The sequence below is a fragment of the Phyllobates terribilis genome, unplaced genomic scaffold, assembly GCF_046119375.1.
Source record: "Phyllobates terribilis strain yellow unplaced genomic scaffold, ASM4611937v1 Scaffold_4__5_contigs__length_816908805, whole genome shotgun sequence".
NCBI lineage: Eukaryota > Metazoa > Chordata > Amphibia > Anura > Dendrobatidae > Phyllobates > Phyllobates terribilis.
Genome location: NW_027362764.1, coordinates 698,752,548 through 698,772,696, shown reverse-complemented (window position 1 = coordinate 698,772,696; position 20,149 = coordinate 698,752,548). Strand labels below are relative to the sequence as shown.

The following is a 20,149-nucleotide window of genomic DNA, read 5'->3' as shown; positions in this document are numbered from 1 at the left end:
TGTATTGTAGATAGCTGGATGTGCGGTACATCTTTTTTTTTACAAATTTTGTATTAATTTTAGGGGGCTCGTCACTTTTTATGAGGGTCTGTTTGTACATAAAGTATATGAACTTTATTTCTTTATAACATTTATTCTACCCAATTTGTGTATAAAAATGTAAGCTGTGGCTTTGAAGCTGCCCAGATTTGTGTGTGATCTATCCATTCATTGTCTCTTCTGTACACAATTGTAGCGCTGGCGTCCCTGCCCTCTGCTAGGCAGGGACGCTGCTCCCCTCACCGCTCTGCTCCGTGCCCGGCGTCCTCTCCCCGCTCTGCTGTCAGCGCGCGCTCCTTCCCGGCGTTCTCCTCCCACTCTGCTCTCAGCGCGCGCTCCTTCCCGGCCCCTGTGCTTAGGGCGCGCGCGCGCGCGCTCCCCTCCTCTTAAAGGGGCCGCGCGCGCCGTCCTAAGGAGTCCCCGGCCAATGGCCGGAGGACTTCATCATATATAAGGCACCTCCTCCAAAATGGAGGTGCCCGAGCAATGTTGTTTGCACCTGTGTCTCACCTGTGCTTCAGCCCTCAGGTCCCGTTGCCAGTTACCTGCCAGTTACCTGCCAGTTACCTGCCAGTTACCTGCCAGTTACCTGCCAGTTACCTGCCAGTTACCTGCCAGTTACCTGCCAGTTTCCTGCCAGTTTCCTGCTAGTTACCTGCCTGATTCCTGCCTGAATACTTGTTACCTGCCTGCCTGCCTGAGGTCCGACGGTCTGCCTTACAACTCCGGTCAGTCTGTCTAAGGACCAACTTGTCCGCTCACCTGGGAGCGCACATCAGCTACCTGCCTGCTTGCCTGAGGTCCGACGGTCTGCCTTACAACTCCGGTCAGTCTGTCTATGGACCAGCTTGCCCGCTCACCTGGGAGCGCTTCTCCGCTACCTGCCTGCTTGCCAGCCCGGAGGCTCCGTTGTCACGTGCTGTGACCACCAGCTATCTCAGAGACTCTTGCCCGCTCACCTGGGAGCGCATCTCCGTTACCTGCCTGCTTGCCAGCCCGGAGGTCCCGTTGTCACGTGCGGTGACCACCAGCTATTCCAGAGACTCTTGCCCGCTCACCTGGGAGCGCTTCTCCGTTACCTACCTGCCTGCCAGCCCGGAGGTTCCGCCGTCACGTGCCGTGACCACCTGCTATTCCAGAGACTCTCGCTTGCTCACCTGGGAGCACACATCTACCATCTGCCTGCTAGCCTACCCGGAGGCTCCGCCATCACAGGTCGTACCTACCCCTTACCCAGAGACTGCCCTGATCACTTGCCGTAACTCCCTGTCCGTTCACCCAGTGACTGCCACCCGCTCCCTTACAAGGGCCGCCCCCTTGTATAGTAGCTCAGAGGTTCCGCCTCCCGGACCCGTTACAGTTTGCTCGGGCCATGGAACCCGGTGGCACCCAAGCTCCCTCGCTCTCGGACCTCTGTCTTGAACTGTCCCGTCAGAGGTCCCAACAGGAGGCCATCCTGGGTCACCTGCGGAATGTTAATACTCGCCTGAACACTCTGTCTGATCCACCAACAACCTCCGCCAGTGCCATATCTTGCAATCCGGCAGCTCCGCTGCCCACTAATACTATGGTATCCTTCCCCGGACCCCGGCTCTCTGCACCTCCTCGCTTCGGAGGCGACCCCGTCCAGGCTCGGGGCTTCATAAATCAGTGCACCCTGCACTTTGAACTTTTGTCCCATCAGTTTAATTCCGACCGGGCCAAAATTGCCTTTATCATGTCCCATCTCACCGGGGAGGCCCTGGCCTGGCTAAATCCTCTATGGGAGAGAGGAGACCCCCTGGTGTCCAACTTGCCTGCTTTTCTCTCGGCTTTCCGGAAAGTCTTCGACGAACCCGGACGGAAGACCTCATCCGCATCCTCTCTGCTACGCCTCCGTCAGGAGGGTCTCACCGTGGGCCAATATGCCATACGGTTCCGCACCCTTGCCTCGGAGCTGGCCTGGGATAACGACGCTCTGGTATCCGTCTTCTGGGAGGGTCTGTCCGGTCGTATTAAAGATGAACTTGCTGGTCGGGACATTCCTACCTCTCTCGATGATCTAATAACCCTTGCCACCCGGATTGACCTACGGTTCCAGGAGCGTGCCAAAGAGGTCACCCGTGAGAGAAGGATTCCACGTTTAGCTCCTACTTTCCAGAAACCCGTCATTCCCTCCATCTCTCCCCAGGTACACTCTCCTGAGCCTATGCAGGTCGACCAGACCAAGATGGTCAAAACCCGTCAGGACTCACGCCGTGCCGAGGGGAGCTGCTTCTACTGTGGCAGTAAGGAGCACCGGATCCGTGCCTGCCCGGAGAGGTCGGGAAACGCCTGTGTCTAGGTTCGCTCAGAGAGGTCCACCTAGACAAGAATAAATCCTCTCCATCCCTGCTGTTGTCAGTTTCGATCATCTACGGGGAGAACCGTTATTTCGAACTAGCCCAACTTGACTCTGGAGCAGCCGGGAACCTTATTTCTCAGTCCCTGGTTGAGAAATACCACATCCCCACCAAACCTCTGGCTGTACCCTTGTCTGTTGCTGCCGTGGATGGGGGCCTCTTACCTCGCCCCATTCAACTCATCACCGAATCCATTACCCTGCAGGTGGGAATGCTGCATTCTGAAAGTATCTCCTTTCATGTTCTGCCTGGACTCTCTCACGCCCTCTTGCTAGGTCTGCCCTGGCTCCAGAGACATGCACCCGTGCTAGACTGGCAAACCGGAGAGGTCCTTCGCTGGGGACAAGACTGTCATAAAACCTGCCTGGTTCCCGTCCATCCCGTCCGTCCCTCTCCTACCCCAGCTAATCTACCTGGACTTCCGATTCCTTATTGGTCTTATGCAGATGTCTTTAATAAAAAGGAGGCAGAGACATTACCACCACATAGACCATACGACTGTCCCATCGATCTGCTACCCGGTACTACTCCTCCCCGTGGGCGTATCTATCCTTTATCCGCTGCTGAGACCCGGTCAATGTCCGAATATATTGAGGAGAATCTGGCCAGAGGATTCATCCGGAAATCTACCTCCCCGGCGGGAGCAGGCTTCTTTTTCGTCAAAAAGAAGGACGGCTCTCTCCGTCCCTGTATAGACTATAGAGGCCTAAACCTGATCACGGTGAAGAATAAGTACCCCCTTCCGCTCATTCCAGAATTATTTGATCGCCTGAGGGGGGCTAGGATCTTCACCAAACTGGACCTTCGTGGGGCGTACAACCTGGTTCGTATTCGTCAGGGGGATGAATGGAAGACGGCATTCAACACCCGGGACGGCCACTATGAATACCTGGTAATGCCCTTTGGTCTCTGTAACGCTCCTGCCGTCTTTCAAGAGTTGGTCAATGACATCTTCCGGGACCTTCTCTACTCCTGCGTAGTGGTGTACCTGGACGACATCTTGGTCTTCTCTCCGGATCTCCAGACTCACCGGAGGGACGTTCGTCAGGTCCTGCTCAGGCTAAGGCAGAACCATCTCTACGCTAAATTTGAGAAGTGCCTCTTTGAGCAGACCTCGCTTCCGTTTCTGGGCTACATTATCTCTCAGACCGGCCTACAAATGGATCCTGAGAAACTGTCTGCCATCGAGAAATGGCCCCGACCGGAGGGGTTGAAGGCCATTCAGCGATTCCTGGGCTTCGCCAACTACTACCGCCTCTTCATACCACACTTCTCTTCCCGGACGGCCCCAATTTCTGCGCTCACCCGTAAAGGTACTAATCCCAAAGAGTGGCCACCCGAAGCAGAGGAGGCCTTTCTTTCCCTTAAACAGGCCTTCTCTTCTGCCCCGGTGCTGCATCGCCCAGATGGCAACAAACAGTTCTTCCTGGAAGTTGACGCCTCCTCCTCTGGAGCCGGAGCGGTACTTACTCAAAAATCATCTTCCGGGAGGATGGTAACTTGTGGCTTCTTCTCTAAACTCTTCTCCTCCTCTGAGCGCAACTATTCCATAGGAGACCGAGAGTTATTGGCCATCAAACTGGCATTGGAGGAGTGGCGTTACCTGCTCGAGGGGGCTCTTCACCCAGTAATAATTTACACTGACCACAAGAACTTGGCTTACCTCCAGCATGCCCAGAGACTTAACCCGCGCCAAGCCCGGTGGTCCTTGTTTTTTGCTCGTTTTGATTTTGTCCTTCATTTTCGCCCGGCTGACAAAAACGTCAAGGCGGACGCCTTGTCTCGGTCCTTTCTGGTGTCTGATCTCGAGGAGGATCCGAAACATATCATCGATCCCGCCAGAGTAATGCAGGTGGCTCCCGTGAGTCTAAATCGTCTTCCTCCTGGTAAGACGTTCGTACCAGTACCTGATCGGGAGAAGATCCTACACTGGGGTCATTCGTCTAAACTAGCTGGCCACGCCGGTCAGAAAAAGACCCTCCAGCTTATTACCCGGCACTACTGGTGGCCTAACCTGCACAAGGATGTAATAGACTTTGTTTCTGCCTGTGTGTCCTGCGCCCGCAACAAAGTTCCGAGACACCTGCCGGCCGGCCGCCTCCTACCTCTGCCAGTACCTGCTGCCCCCTGGCAGCATATAGCGATGGACTTCATTACTGATCTACCCGTCTCTGCCGGTTGTACGGTCATTTGGGTGGTCGCTGACCGCTTCTCCAAGATGGCTCACTTCATTCCACTGCCAGGTCTTCCGTCTGCACCCGAGCTGGCTAAAGACTTTATCCGCCACATCTTCCGTCTTCATGGCCTGCCCTGTCACATCGTGTCGGATCGTGGGGTACAGTTCACTTCCCGTTTCTGGAGAGCCACTTGTAAATTGCTGGACGTCACCCTGGACTTCTCCTCCGCTTACCACCCACAGTCTAATGGTCAAGTGGAGCGGATCAATCAGAACCTGACCAGTTACCTTCGGCACTTCGTTAATGCCCACCATTCTGACTGGGTGGATCTCCTGCCATGGGCCGAATTCTCGTACAACAATCACGAGAGCGAGTCTTCCTCCAAATCCCCGTTTTTTGTAGTCTACGGTCAGCATCCTCGGATCCCGTTTCCCGTCTCCTCCTCGGCGGACAATCCGGCTGCGGAATCTCTTGTTAACAAATTTTCCTCCATATGGGAGAGTACCCGGTCCGCACTCCTTCTGTCATCCGAGCGTATGAAAAGACACGCTGACAAAAAACGTCTGGACCCTCCTCAATTCCGCCCTGGGGATAAAGTCTGGCTCTCGTCCAAATATGTCCGGCTCAAGATCCCTTCCTATAAGTTAGGGCCTCGGTTCATCGGCCCACTGGAGGTCATCAGTCAGATCAACCCGGTGGCCTATAAATTGAAACTCCCGGCCAACTTACGGATCCCTAACTCCTTCCATGTGTCTCTCCTCAAACCTGTGGTGCTTAACTCTTTTTCCAAGTCTACAGGTACGCCTCCTGCTCCGGTTTCTGCTGAGGACGAGTTTGAGGTAGAGAACATTCTTGCCACCAAAAGGGTAAGAGGAAAGACCTTTTTTCTGGTAGATTGGAAGGGGTTTGGTCCTGAGGAGAGAACGTGGGAGCCCCGGGAGAACATCCATGCCCCTCTCATCCTAGCTAAATTTCTGTCTGGCCTAAAAAAGGGGGGGCCTAAAGGGGGGGGTACTGTAGCGCTGGCGTCCCTGCCCTCTGCTAGGCAGGGACGCTGCTCCCCTCACCGCTCTGCTCCGTGCCCGGCGTCCTCTCCCCGCTCTGCTGTCAGCGCGCGCTCCTTCCCGGCGTCCTCCTCCCGCTCTGCTCTCAGCGCGCGCTCCTTCCCGGCCCCTGTGCTTAGGGCGCGCGCGCGCGCGCTCCCCTCCTCTTAAAGGGGCCGCGCGCGCCGTCCTAAGGAGTCCCCGGCCAATGGCCGGAGGACTTCATCATATATAAGGCACCTCCTCCAAAATGGAGGTGCCCGAGCAATGTTGTTTGCACCTGTGTCTCACCTGTGCTTCAGCCCTCAGGTCCCGTTGCCAGTTACCTGCCAGTTACCTGCCAGTTTCCTGCCAGTTTCCTGCTAGTTACCTGCCTGATTCCTGCCTGAATACTTGTTACCTGCCTGCCTGCCTGAGGTCCGACGGTCTGCCTTACAACTCCGGTCAGTCTGTCTAAGGACCAACTTGTCCGCTCACCTGGGAGCGCACATCAGCTACCTGCCTGCTTGCCTGAGGTCCGACGGTCTGCCTTACAACTCCGGTCAGTCTGTCTATGGACCAGCTTGCCCGCTCACCTGGGAGCGCTTCTCCGCTACCTGCCTGCTTGCCAGCCCGGAGGCTCCGTTGTCACGTGCTGTGACCACCAGCTATCTCAGAGACTCTTGCCCGCTCACCTGGGAGCGCATCTCCGTTACCTGCCTGCTTGCCAGCCCGGAGGTCCCGTTGTCACGTGCGGTGACCACCAGCTATTCCAGAGACTCTTGCCCGCTCACCTGGGAGCGCTTCTCCGTTACCTACCTGCCTGCCAGCCCGGAGGTTCCGCCGTCACGTGCCGTGACCACCTGCTATTCCAGAGACTCTCGCTTGCTCACCTGGGAGCACACATCTACCATCTGCCTGCTAGCCTACCCGGAGGCTCCGCCATCACAGGTCGTACCTACCCCTTACCCAGAGACTGCCCTGATCACTTGCCGTAACTCCCTGTCCGTTCACCCAGTGACTGCCACCCGCTCCCTTACAAGGGCCGCCCCCTTGTATAGTAGCTCAGAGGTTCCGCCTCCCGGACCCGTTACAACAATACATATGGAGATCTTATTACATAATCCACTCATTGAAATAAATCTCTTGTGTATTTGCAGTAATCGTCTCATTTTTCCGCTTTTAGACCCAGATGAATCGAGATTTTGTTTTTTAAAACATTCCACTATTGTTATTTTATCGATGTTTACATGGACTCTTGGAAATGATGATGGCGAGCCAGGTGTTCCACCTAAACATGGCCATATATGAAGAACTATGCCAGGCGTTCAAGAATCCAAAGCCACAGAGTATATACACTGTGTACATGAGCGTTCTACAGGCTGGCCGTGCTTCTTTCCCATAGATGGAGAGAATGTGCCAAGTACTGAATTTCCTGGAGTGTAAAGTCTCAGACTATGACACAAATAGACTAACTATTCCCCGCGATAACCGCATATCATGTGACATTTCTAAAGACTGAAACTGGTTAGGATTTCCATCTACAGTTCTGTAATTCAACAACCTTTAAAAAAAAAAAAAGTGCATGTAATTTTCCTACTAAAAGAAATACAAATAACTTTTTATTAAGGTTATACGGTATAAGATTGTATTCAATGAGAACACCCAAAATCCAGTGAAGAACGGTTTTCTAGAAGGGTGGTCTTCTCAAGGGCCAAAATGTATAGGATGTAAAAAAAACTTCAATAACTTTTAAAATTCTCTCCTCAAACATTTCTACTTAGAGAATCGTTCACCAAATTCTTCACCTTGAACTGTACACCCAATGTAATATGTAGCTGTAGAAGAAATTTGTTTTAATTTGACCTCTCTGTTGTGGAGACATTAGTAATATAAGCTTTGCCACCTAATGAGTTAACTTTTTTTTTTCTTTTTTGTCCAAGTGGGTCTTATGAGAATTTTTCACTGGGGGTGTGTACTTCTTCTCCCTGTATGATGCTGACCAATCATAAGCAATCAGGAACATACGAGAGAGAGAGACTCCCCCCCCCCCCCCCCCTCCTCCCCCCTCTTCTGGTAAATCCCCTGTCGGCTCTGTAGTCTGCACCAGAGAGGGAGGGGTGCCAGCGCCACACTCCTGTGTCATTCTGCATATCCGAGCAGTCTCCATGGGTAGAAGTGCAGGAGGACCTGTGATGACGTCATCTGGGTCATACAACCACAGGTCCACAAGGTCTCATGACCTCACAGTCTCACAGAGGTTTATGACATCACAGTCCTCAGGTTCTTCTTCCAGCCTGTGTGCAGTCTAAATAAGCCCGCCCTGTACATTACACAGCACAAAATTATGGAGCCTTTACCTAGAGATGAACAGATCAAAACTGTTACGTTGGTGGATATTAAAGCCTATTCAGTCCACGGCACAAAAGTGATTGGTAGAAATTAAATAAAGGGAACAGAACTGTGCAGAGTGCACTGATGGCAGGGGGTATATGAGCAAACATTCATTCAGTGACATCATTTTGTGGTTACCTGTAAGCAAGAGTCAATGAGGTTGTGCCGCAGCTGATGTGTATTATGCTGATAGGCAGCAGTTGAGGAATGTACAGTCATGGCCAAAAGTTTTGAGAATGACACCAAAATTATATTTTCACATGATCTGCTGGCCTCTGGTTTTTATTAGGGTTTGTCTGATGTTTATATCACATACAGAAATATAATTGCAATCATATTATGAGTACCAATAGGTTATATTGACAGTTAGAATGAGTTAATGAAGCAAGTCAATATTTGCAGTGTTGCCCCTTCTTCTTCAAGACCTCTGTAATTCTCCCTGGCATGCTCTCAATCAACTTTTGGACCAAATCCTGACTGATAGCAGTCCATTCTTGCATAATCAATGCTTGCATTTTGCCTGAATTTGTTGGTTTTTGTTTGTCCACCCGTCTCTTGATGATTGACCACAAGTTCTCAATGGGATTAAGATCTGGGGAGTTTCCAGGCCATGGACCCAAAATCTCTATGTTTTGTTCCATGAGCCATTTAGTTATCACCTTTGCTTTATGGCAAGGTGCTCCATCATGTTGGAAAAGGCATTGTTGGGCGCCAAACTGCTCTTGGACGGTTGGGAGAAGTTGCTCTTGGAGGACATTCTGGTACCATTCTTTATTCATGGCTGTGTTTTTAGGCAAGACTGTGAGTGAGCCGATTCCCTTGGCTGAGAAGCAACCCCACACATGAATGGTTTCAGGATGCTTTACAGTTGGCATGAGACAAGACTGGTGGTAGCGCTCACCTCTTCTTCTCCGAATATGCTGTTTTCCAGATGTCCCAAACAATCGAAAAGGGGATTCATCAGAGAAAATGACTTTGCCCCAGTTCTCAGCAGCCCACTCCCTGTACCTTTTGCAGAATATCAGTCGGTCCCTGATGTTTTTTCTGGAGAGAAGTGGCTTCTTTGCTGCCCTCCTTGAAACCAGCCCTTGCTCAAAGAGTCTCCACCTCACAGTGCGTGCAGAAGCACTCACACCAGCCTGCTGCCATTCCTGAGCAAGCTCGGCACTGCTGGTAGTCCGATCCCGCAGCTGAAACAGTTTTAAGATACGGTCCTGGCGCTTGCTGGTCTTTCTTGGGAAGCCTTTTTGACAACAGTGGAAGCTCTCTCCTTGAAGTTCTTGATGATGCGATAGATTGTTGACTGAGGTGCAATCTTTGTAGCTGTGATACTCTTCCCTGTTAGGCCATTTTTGTGCAGTGCAATGATGGCTGCACGTGTTTCTTTAGAGATAACCATGGTTAACTGAAGAGAAACAATGATACCAAGAACCAGCCTCCTTTTAAAGTGTCCAGTGATGTCATTCTTACTTAATCATGACTGATTGATCGCCAGCCCTGTCCTCATCAACACCCACACCTGTGTTAATGGATCAATCACTAAAACGATGTTAGCTGCTCCTTTTAAGGCAGGACTGCAATGATGTCGAAATGTGTTTTGGGGGTTAAAGTTCATTTTCTGGGCAAATATTGACTTTGCAAGTACAGTAATTGCTGTTAAGCTGATCACTCTTTGACATTCAGGAGTATATGCAAATTGCCATTACAAAAAATGAAGCAGTAAACTTTGGAAAAATTATTATTTGTCTCATTCTCAATACTTTTGGCCATGACTGTAATCTGACATCCTGCAGCAGCGAGGTGTTTATTATGGGCTGAGTTGGGTCCAACTTGAATCCAGAAGGAAAAAATTTACAGAATACACACTTCAGCTGCTTCGGAACCTCATAATATCCAAGAGGCCACTATAAAATGATGTCACTGAATGAATGTTTGCTCGTATCCCCCGGCCATTAGTACACTCTGCACAGTACTGTTTCCTTTATTTAATTTCTACCAATCACTTTTGTGCAGCGCACTGAATAGGCTTTACTATCTACCAATGTAACAGTTTTTTGATCTGTTCATCTCCAGGTAAAGGCTCCATAATTCTGTGCTGTGTAATGTACGGTGAGGGCTTATTTACACTGTAGCTGGCAAAAGGACCCGTGGACTGTGGTCATGGGACCCTAATGACATCACCCATCTTTCTGCACAGATAACACAGTGCTAGTATTATCCGTGCAGTTGGCATCTTCTATGGCGGTGACAGATTTACCAGGAGAACAAGTTTAGGGGGGGTGGGGTAGTTGTCGTCCCATTATGCTCTAAGCCACGGGTGCACAACCTTTTTTGGTCCGAGGGCCGTAATGCCATACTAAACCAATCCCAAGGGCCTCAGAAAATGTAAAGGGGTACTTACATGAATACATCACCAAAACCACCATCAATACATTAATACATAACCAGAAACATGTTTTGAGGATTTGAAGAGATTCTGCTCCAAAAAATAAGTGTGAACATGCGCTAACTTAGGCTGAGTTTTTGGAGCAGAAAGTGAGCAGAATCTTGCTAAATCCTCCAAATAATCTCAAAACTCTAAGTTTGCTGGATTTTTTATTTTTTAACATAGCCATGAAGCAAGTTTTGGATTGCTACATGTAACACAATATCAGAACCAGTCAGTAAATAAATAAATCGCCAAGCTTAGTACAGCGATCATTTGCAAAATCAGGTCACCCCATGTATGCATGAACCTACATCTCGTATCTTCACAGCATAGACAATTGCCTTCAGATGACCCCAAAGATAAAAGTCTAAGGGGGTCAGATCGGGAGACCTTGGTGGCCATTCAACTGGCTCACGATGGCCAATCCACTTTCCAGGAAACTGTTCATATAGGAATGCTCTGACCGGACACCCATAATGTGGTGGTGCACCATCTTGATGGAAAAACTTAGGAAACGTGCCATCTTCAATGCATAAAGAGGGTAACACATAATCATGTAGCAATTTCAGATATCCAGTGGCATTGAGGTTTCCATTGATGAAGAATGGCCCCACTATCTTTATACCCCACCATACCATCAAGATACGAGATTTGCGGCATCTGAAACAACGGATACTGGAAGCCTGTGCAAGCATTTCTTCTGCGGTGTTGCTATCAGTGTGTCAAGAGTGGGAGAAGAGGGATGCATTGACAATCCAACACAATGGGCAGCACTTTGAACACATTTTATAAACTTGTAAAAAACTCATGAAAGAATAAAGTTACGTTAAAACCAATCACACCATTGCTTTTCTTATGAAATTCTCAGTAAGTTTGATGTGTAACATGACCCTCTTCCATTGAAAAAAATAAAGTTGGATCCAAAATGGCCGACTTCAAAATGGCCGCCATGGTCACCACCCATCTGGAAAAGTTTTCCCCCTCCCATATACTAATGTGCCACAAACAGGAAGTTGATATCACCCACCATTCCCATTTAATTTAGGTGTATTCATATAAATGGCCCACCCTGTACTGTGTTTTCTCTTTTTAAATCTTAATGACAACCAAAAACATCCAAATGGCCCTGATCAAAAGTTCTCATACCCTGGTGATTTTAGCCTGAAAACGTGCTCAGAATTTGACACAAATGGGTTTGAATGGCTACTGAAGGTAACATCCTCACCTGTGACCTGTTTGCTTGTAATTAGTGTGAGTGCATAAAAGCTGAGTGAGTTTCTGGGATCCAGACAGACTCTTGCATCTTTCATCCAGCCACTGACATTTCTGGATTGTGAGTCATGGGGAAAGCAAAAGAATTGTCAACGGGAAAAGGTAGTTGAACTGTATAACATAGGAATGGCATAGAAAAAGATATCCAAGGAATTGATAATGCCAGTCAGCAGCATTCAAACTGTGATTAACAAATGGAAAATTAGGGGCACTGTAAAAATCAAACCACGGTCAGGTAGACCAACAAAAATTTTGGCCACAACTGCCAGGACAATTGTTCGGGATGCAAAGAAAAACCCACAAATAACATCAGCTGAAATTCAGGACTCTCGAAAACTAGTGGTGTGGCTGTTTCAAGATGCACAATAAGGAGGCACTAGAAGAAAAATGGGCTGCATGGTCGAGTCGCCTGAAGAAAGCCATTACTGCTCAAATGGCACAAAGTATCTCACCTACAATATGCCAGATAGCACAGAGACAAACCTCAAAACTTCTGGAACAAGGTAATTTGGAGTGATGAGACCAAAATTGAACTTTTAGGCCACAACCATAAACGTTACATTTGGAGAGAGGTCAACAAGGCCTATGATGAAAGGAACCCCATTCCTACAGTAAAGCACGGAGGTGGATCGCTGATGTTTTGGGGATTTGTGAGCTACAAAGGCGCAGAAAACTTGGTAAAAGTTGAAGGATAGATGAATGCAGCACATCATCAGCAAATACTCCTCAGCCCAGGAGCTGCGCATGGGACATACTTGAATGTTCCAACGTGACAACGATCCAAAACACAAGGCCAAGTCGACCTGTCATTGGCTACAGCAGAACAAAGTGAAGGTTTTGGAGTGGTCATCTCAGTCTCCTGACCTCAATATCATTGAGCCACTCTGGGGAGATCTCAAGCGCGCAGTTCATGCTAGATAGCCCAGGAATTTACAGGAACTGGAGGCTTTTTGCCAAGAAGAAATGGGTAGCTTTACCATCTGAGAAAATAAAGAACCTCATCCACAACTACCACAAAAGACTTTCAAGCTGTCACGGTATTAAGAACTGGGGTATGTGCACTTTTGATCAGGGTCATTTGGATGTTTTTGGTTGTCATTAAGATTTAAAAAGAGAAAACACAGTAGTTTCACAATAAATGGCTTGACCCAACCAATAACCATGAGTGGAGGAAAAGTGTTTTTTTTTTTTTTTTTTTTATCATTCATATTCTCTGAAACAAGGCCAAGAAAGCAAAAATTCAGCCGGGGTATGTAAACTTTTGAGCACAACTGTAGCACAAACTCCATAATGAGATTTTATGCCCAAAGCTCGTCTCTGCAACTGTAATTATTATTCTACTGCCCCATAAATAAAGATAGAACAAAGTAGAGGGAAAAAAATGTTCTCCAATGTTGATTTCAGAATAAAACTTCACCTTTATTGTAAGTCTTTTCATAAAAACAGACAGGCATACCACCAATGACCATGAATAAGGCGTTTTAGTCGAAACGCGTAGGATAATTCCATCGGTTATTGGTGGTATGCCTGTCTATCTATCTGTTTTTACGAAAAGACTTACAATAAAGGTGAAGTTTTATTCTGAAATCAATCCTGGAGAACACTTTTTTTTTTTTTTTTCCTACTTTGTTTCATTTGAAAACGTCCAGGACCAGGGCGGCTCCGCGCGGTGATTCCTCTACAAACAAGTGTTTTAATAGAACGGTGTGCTGACTTTCCAATTTCCCCTCTTCCTCCTACTTAAAGATGTCTCCCATTCTGAGCCCCTGAATAAATAATTGCCTGTGCTACCTGCACAAAATATCCCCACCACGCAGCCCATCTCCAAAAATCTCCCCTCCCCACACTGCCCCTCTGCAAAATCCCCCCCCCCCCCTTCGCACACACAGATGCACTGCTCCTGTCCCGGCGCCACATTGTTCAAATGTATTCTTGTATGAAAGACTCAAATACATTTGAATATAAGAAGGGAGCTATGCGTCCTGGACAGCTATGTGGGCTGTATGTTGTGCAGGCCTGCTCTAAGCTATGGTGGGGGCGTGTTCTTTCTCTAGTATGTTGCTTCCTGCTTATGATTGGTCAGCGTTATACTGGGAGAAAAAGTACACTCCTCTAGTGAGAACTATCTAATAACACTTGGACTTTTTTTTTTTTTAACTTATTAGATGCTAGTACTTTTGCTAATATCTCTGCAGTTGAGAAGTGAAATTAATAATTTTTTCTTTTAGTGTTTTATTCTGCTCTGCAGCCACTATTATATCCTGTGCTGATTTCAACATGTTAAATTTGGTGAAAGGTTCGCTTTAACCCTTTTAAAGGGGCACATTAACTCCCAAACACATTTTGCACTAATCAAATCCATATCCATTTTGTTGCATTTAAAATAATCTTCAAAGCATATAATATAGTGGCTTGCGAATGTATTCACCCCCCTTGGCATTTTTTGTGTCTTGCTACCTCACAACATGGAATTTCACAGTTTTTTTTTTTTTTTTTTTATATGTTTGCATCAGTTCATGTAAAGAACATGCCTACAACTGTAAACATTTGGTTTCTTTCCATTGCGGCGCAAACAACAAATAGAACAAGATAACTAAAAACTTCAGTGTGCATAACTATTCAACCCTCTAACATCCGTATTTTGTAGAACCTCCTTTTGAGGCAATTACACCTGCAAGTCGCTTTGGATATGTCTCTGTGAGCTTTCCACATCTTGCCACTGGGATTTTTACCCATTCGTCAAGGCAAAACTGCTAGAAACTCCTTCAAGTTAAATGGTTTCCTCTGGTGAACAGCAATCTTCAAATCTGACCACCGATTCTCAATTGGATTAAGGTCTGGGCTTTGACTAGGCCACTCCAAAACCTTTACATGTTTCCCCTTAAACCACTCGAGTGTTGCTTTAGCAGTATGCTTTGGGTCATTGTCTTGTTGGAAGGTGAACCTCCGTCCCAGTCTCAAATCACTGACAGCCTGAAACAGGTTTTGCTCAAGAATATCCCTGTATATTGCACCATCCATCTTCCCCCTCGGCTCAGACCATTTTTCCCGGTCCCTGCTGCCAAAAAACATCCTCACAGCATGATGCTGCCGCCACCATGCTTCACTGTGGGGATGATATGCAGGTGATGTGCTGTGTTGGTGTGGCGCCAGATATAGCGTTTACCTTGGTGGCTAAAAAGTTCAGATTTGGTCTCATTTGACCACAGATCCTACCTGCATACATTTGGGGAGTCTCCAATATGTCTATTGGCAAACTCAAAACAAGCCTTACAGTTTGTATGCAAGTAAAGGCTTTTATCTGCCCACCTCTTTGGAGTGTACAACTTATTGTGGTCATATGGACAGATACTCCAGTCTCTGCTTAAAACTCTGCAGCTTCTTTAGGGTTACCTTTGGTCTCTGTGCTGCCTCTCTGATTAGTGCCCTCTCTTGGCAGGTTTGTTGTGGTACCACGTTCTTTCCATTGATGGTAATTGATTTGATGGTGCTCCGGGGGATCATCAGATATAGGGATATTGATTTTATAACCAACCTTGACTTGTACTTCTCCAAACAAGTCAGGAACAAAGTTGTTGAGATCTCCTTGGTCTTCATGGTGTTTGTTTGGTTAGTGGGGTCTCTTAATGGTGTTGCAGCCTCTGTGGCCTTTCAGGAAAAGTCTGTATGTATTGAGAGACCATATAACACTTAGCTCACCCACGGGTGGACTTCCTTTCACTAATCATGTGACTTATGAAGATAATTGCTTGCACCACAAATTTTTAGGGGTTTCATAGCAAAAGGGGTGAACACATATGCACATGCCAATTTTTAGTTATTTGATCCCATAAATTTATTGTATGCCTATGTTTTTCTCACTTCACCGTAGATTATTTAGTGCTGATGCTTCACACACAAATCGGAATACATTACAACCTGTGTTTTAAATATTTTTGTAACAAAATAGGTAAAAAGCCAAGGGGGTGAATACTTTCACAAGCCACTGTATCAACACTTCTTATTTTGTATTATGTGATGACCTGAAATGCCCTGCAAATCTGTGAGGGACCAGAGTAGTCAGACTTTGGAATACCTGACCGCAAAAGAGGTAGTAATGGAGGACTCTACATTGGCATTTAAAAAAGGGCTGATGCATTTCTCGCAACAATTGACATTGTGGGTTATATATATTCGACCGATTGGTGAATGTATCAAGGAAGGTGGAACTTGATGGACCTGTCATTTGTTTCAACCAGGGCTGTGGAATCTGAGTCGGTGCCCATTTTGGTGGAGTCGGTATAAAATGGACTAACTCCGACTCCTAAAATATATAATAAATTGGGTACAGTAGTTCAATGCAGTTTGTGGCGAATATTTTTTCATAAGAATTTGGGAAAGTTATGATATGTCTGTCCTATTCCTGATCTAAGGGTCTAGACTTTTAGCTGAGATGAATCTGTGCTACAGTAAATTTATCACTTAAACATGAGCCATGTATGGGGGAGTCTGAGTCGTGGAGTAGGTGTCATGGAAATTGAGGAGTCGGAGGTTTGCTCTACCGACTCCACAGCCCTGGTTTCAACTTATTTAACCAATCACTGGTCACAGTGGAGACCCGCCTCAGACATTTGATTAATTGTGAGGTCATTTCTGAGAACCTAGAATCTGAGAATAGTGGGGTCCGGGTAAGCAATGGGACTGGAGTTGCAAGGGATCTTCAGAGTGAGTATTGATTTTGATTTATTTTTTTTCTCATTTTATCTCTGAGCTCTTCTAAAAATATTTTAATCTACTGGACACCGCCTTTAAGAGAAATTGTAAGTTGTGCTTTACTACTTAGATATATTATAGCATGTGTCTCCAGTATATTTGTATTCAGTATCTTTATTAAACTCTATGGTCCACTATTCTAGCCTCTAGACTAATTGACCAGATTTTGCTGCCTATGCCAAGCTGGACCTCTCTGCTTGGAGCTCTGGGATTTTCACATCTACCTTTTGTGCCTCTGGGTTAATCATTTTCATTTTCCAATTCTGCAGCTGCCCACGTAACCAACAGTTGTGATGAGGATGTGATCTTGGAGAAGTGCTAATTAATCTCACCCTAGAGACTGCACAAGTTACCTCTCTGACTGTGGAGGGCTCAGCTGGCATGTTCAGATAGTGTTTCTACATGGAGATTATGCCTGGGGTAATAGAAATCGATGTCCTCTCAGTTGTCAGGGACCTGGAACCCTGGAGAGTCATAACATATTGATGAACTGATCAGTATTTCAGGATTAGGAGAAGAGTGATTATTAATCAAACTGTTCCAAGTAAAGCAGAAGTCATGCACAGCTGTATATATTCTATCACGTGCTTACGAGTGATCGGCTTCTTGAGAAACTGCTGCCCAAGACCATGCATGAAAGCATAACCCCACATACAATGTATCCATATGTGTATGCAAAGAATTCCACCTCGTAAATGAAAGCCATAAAAACCTTTCCGTATCAGCGGGAATGTATACAAAGTGCAGTAAAAGAGTGGGAAAGCTATTTAAAAGGAGTGTTAACCCCTCAAAAAATGGTTTCAGCGCTGTGTAGACTATGGATAGAGCAGTGTATACATGTCTGGGGTGATGGTTGTGCAGCTTGTATGACTATCAAATACATGTTTTAATACCCCCGATCCCGCAATCACTAGTACAGGCCCCATTGTGGAAAGTGCTCAGGGCTCTCAACACTGAACATTCTACACCTTCTTCCCTAGGCTTTGAGTATCCGCTCTTCAGTTTCCTGATTGAACATTAGAGACATCACCTAGACGGGAAGAGGGGAGATTTCAGTGCAAAGCACTCCACATAAAAGTGCCACCACCTGGGCACTGTCTCAGTCATTCAGCCTGCCTGGCCTTCTCTATATTGCTGTAAGAAAGTTTGCAATGGGTCAAAATGAACTGTTTTTTTGTTTCTACCACTCCTATTCAGGTCTATGTGTCTCCATGTCAATAGGCAAGAAGCAAACCCTGTGTAGTCTAAGAGCTCGTATTTTTGGTCCAAGAGTGAGCCAACCAAACATTTAGATTGCACTAATTTTATTCTATGCATGTCGTTTTTTTTTTGTTGCTTGTACTGTCTGTTCGCACGATTTGCATCCAATATTCGGATCACACCTGGCCATGAAAGTCAATTACTTTTTTTTTTTCCTTTCTTTTTTTTTCTATCTTCTCCTCATCTGAGCAAATCGGATCACACTATGACAGACATTTCTCAGATGAGAAAATGCGGTTGTGTGACTGTAGCCTAACATTGCGGTTATAGTGCCTCCAATCCGCCCTTTACTTCTTTCTGTCCTACAAAATTAATTTCTCCCGTTTTTATAGCAATTTTCATGTGTACTATAGGCCTAGGAGTTACTATATTTTTCTTGAATCTCCTAGTTCCAGTGGAATGGATCTACTGACAGCTGTGCCTCCAGCCACTGTCTAAGTCTGGCTCTCCAGAATCTGTTAAAATGATACCACTTGCTGCTTATGGCTTCAGGCCTACTTACATGGAATCTGTCATGAGGTTTTCCGTATATAAAGTAAATTCACCAATCCATCCTGTTCTCTACTGTGCAGGCGCAAGAGTTGAACTGACTCTGTGGATGACGTAGAAGACTTCAGCCATGTCAAACAAAGCAGGAGGGCCAGCGATTACAGTGACAGAGGAGGTGTTATGATCTGCAACATGTACTAAGGAAAGATAAGGGAAAACTGTCCCTACAGTAAAACTAAGCTGAATCCCTACGATGTAGCTGGCTGCCTGTTCCTCGGCTAGTCTGAACGAAGACCTATAGCATAAGGGGAGGGGTCCCTAAAAGAACTAAGGACTGGGACAAAAATGGGACACCTCCTAAACAGAGAAGTTGTAGCAGAACACAAAAAGACAAACAGACAAAAAGTACTAGAGGTCCCAGAAGGACCAAACGGACTGCTAGAGAAACAGTCAAACACTGAAGTCCAGCACAGCCAAAAGGGCGGAGCTGGAATATAAAGGCAGATGGTCACGTGACCACAAAACACAAGATGGAAAAAACAAACAGGAGGGTTCTAACAGTACCCCCTCTTCTATGAGGATCCTCTGGATCCTCCAGGCCCAGGCCTATCCGGAAACCTCTTGTGGAAAGCTTTAACAAGCCTAGGAGCAGAGACATCATCCGTCCTTACCCAGGAATTGTCTTCGGGACCGAAACCCTTCCAGGAGACAAGATACTGTAATCTCCCTCTATGCCATCTAGAATTCAAGATATGAGAAATTTCATTTTCGCTGTCTTCCACCACAGGAGGAACTTTGACAGTGGTGTCCCTATCAGATACATCAGCCTTTTTCAACAAGGAAACATGAAACACAGGATTAATCTTCCAGGACGTAGGGACATCCAACCTAACAGCAGACGGGTTAACAACCTGAAGCACTTTAAATGGGCCCACAAACTTAAGACCCAGTTTTTTTGTTTTTTAGAGGGAATCCTCAACCGCAGGTTCTTTAAGGACAACCGAACCATGTCACCCACAGTAAACAAAACCTCTTTACGTTTCCTGTCAAAATACTTCTTGGACTTCTTGTTAGCCTCTTGAAGGTTGCAATGTACATTAGTCCAAACTCTCTCCAAATCACCGGAAAAATTCTCCTCCTCCGGCACCGCCGACCCCAATTTGAAGAACGAACCAAAAGATGGATGTCTTCCAGTACAACAAAAAAAAATGAACACCCAGCAGAGGAGGATGTATGATTGTTAAGAGCAAATTCTGCGAGAGGCAGAAACTAAGACCACACCTCTTGATTGTCCGCCACAAAACAGCGCAAAAACTGTTCAACATCCAGGTTCTTTCTTTCAGTCTGTCCATTAGACTCAGGATGATACCCAGACGAAAATGACAAATGAACTCCCAACCTGTCACAAAAAGCACGCCAAAAGCGAGCAACAAACTGAGCACCTCTATCAGAAGCAATATCCGTGGGAACGCCATGGAGCTTGACAATCTCCTTAACAAACGCCTTAGCGAGTGTCTTGGCGCAGGGCAACTTAATGAATGGAACCAAATGACACATCTTACTAAAACAGTCCACGACCACTCAGATAACAGTAAAACCCTCGGACACAGGAAGATCAGTAATAAAATCCATTGTGAGATGCGTCCAAGGTGCACCAGGAACCTCCAGAGGGCAAAGCAACCCCGCAGCTGGAGTATGTGAAACCTTTGACCTAGCACACACAGTACATTGACGCACCCACTTGTTGACTTCCTTCTGCCATCCAGGCCACCAAAAACTGCGACTGATAAGTCTCTTAGTCTCCGAAATTCCTGGATGACCTGCCAACCAAGACTCATGACACTCCACAAACAAATCTCTCCTAGAGGCTCTAGGCACGAACAACCTCCCATGGGGAGTGTTAGATGGAGCATCATCTTGAGCTTTCAGAATCCC

At 46.7% G+C, this 20,149-nt stretch overlaps 1 protein-coding gene across 4 annotated transcripts in view; it reads left to right on the top strand.

The window, feature by feature from the left end:
- The window catches only part of TRIQK (triple QxxK/R motif containing), a 147,679-nt gene that overhangs the window by 23,854 nt on the left and 103,676 nt on the right, over positions 1-20,149 (top strand). The window lies entirely within an intron of this gene.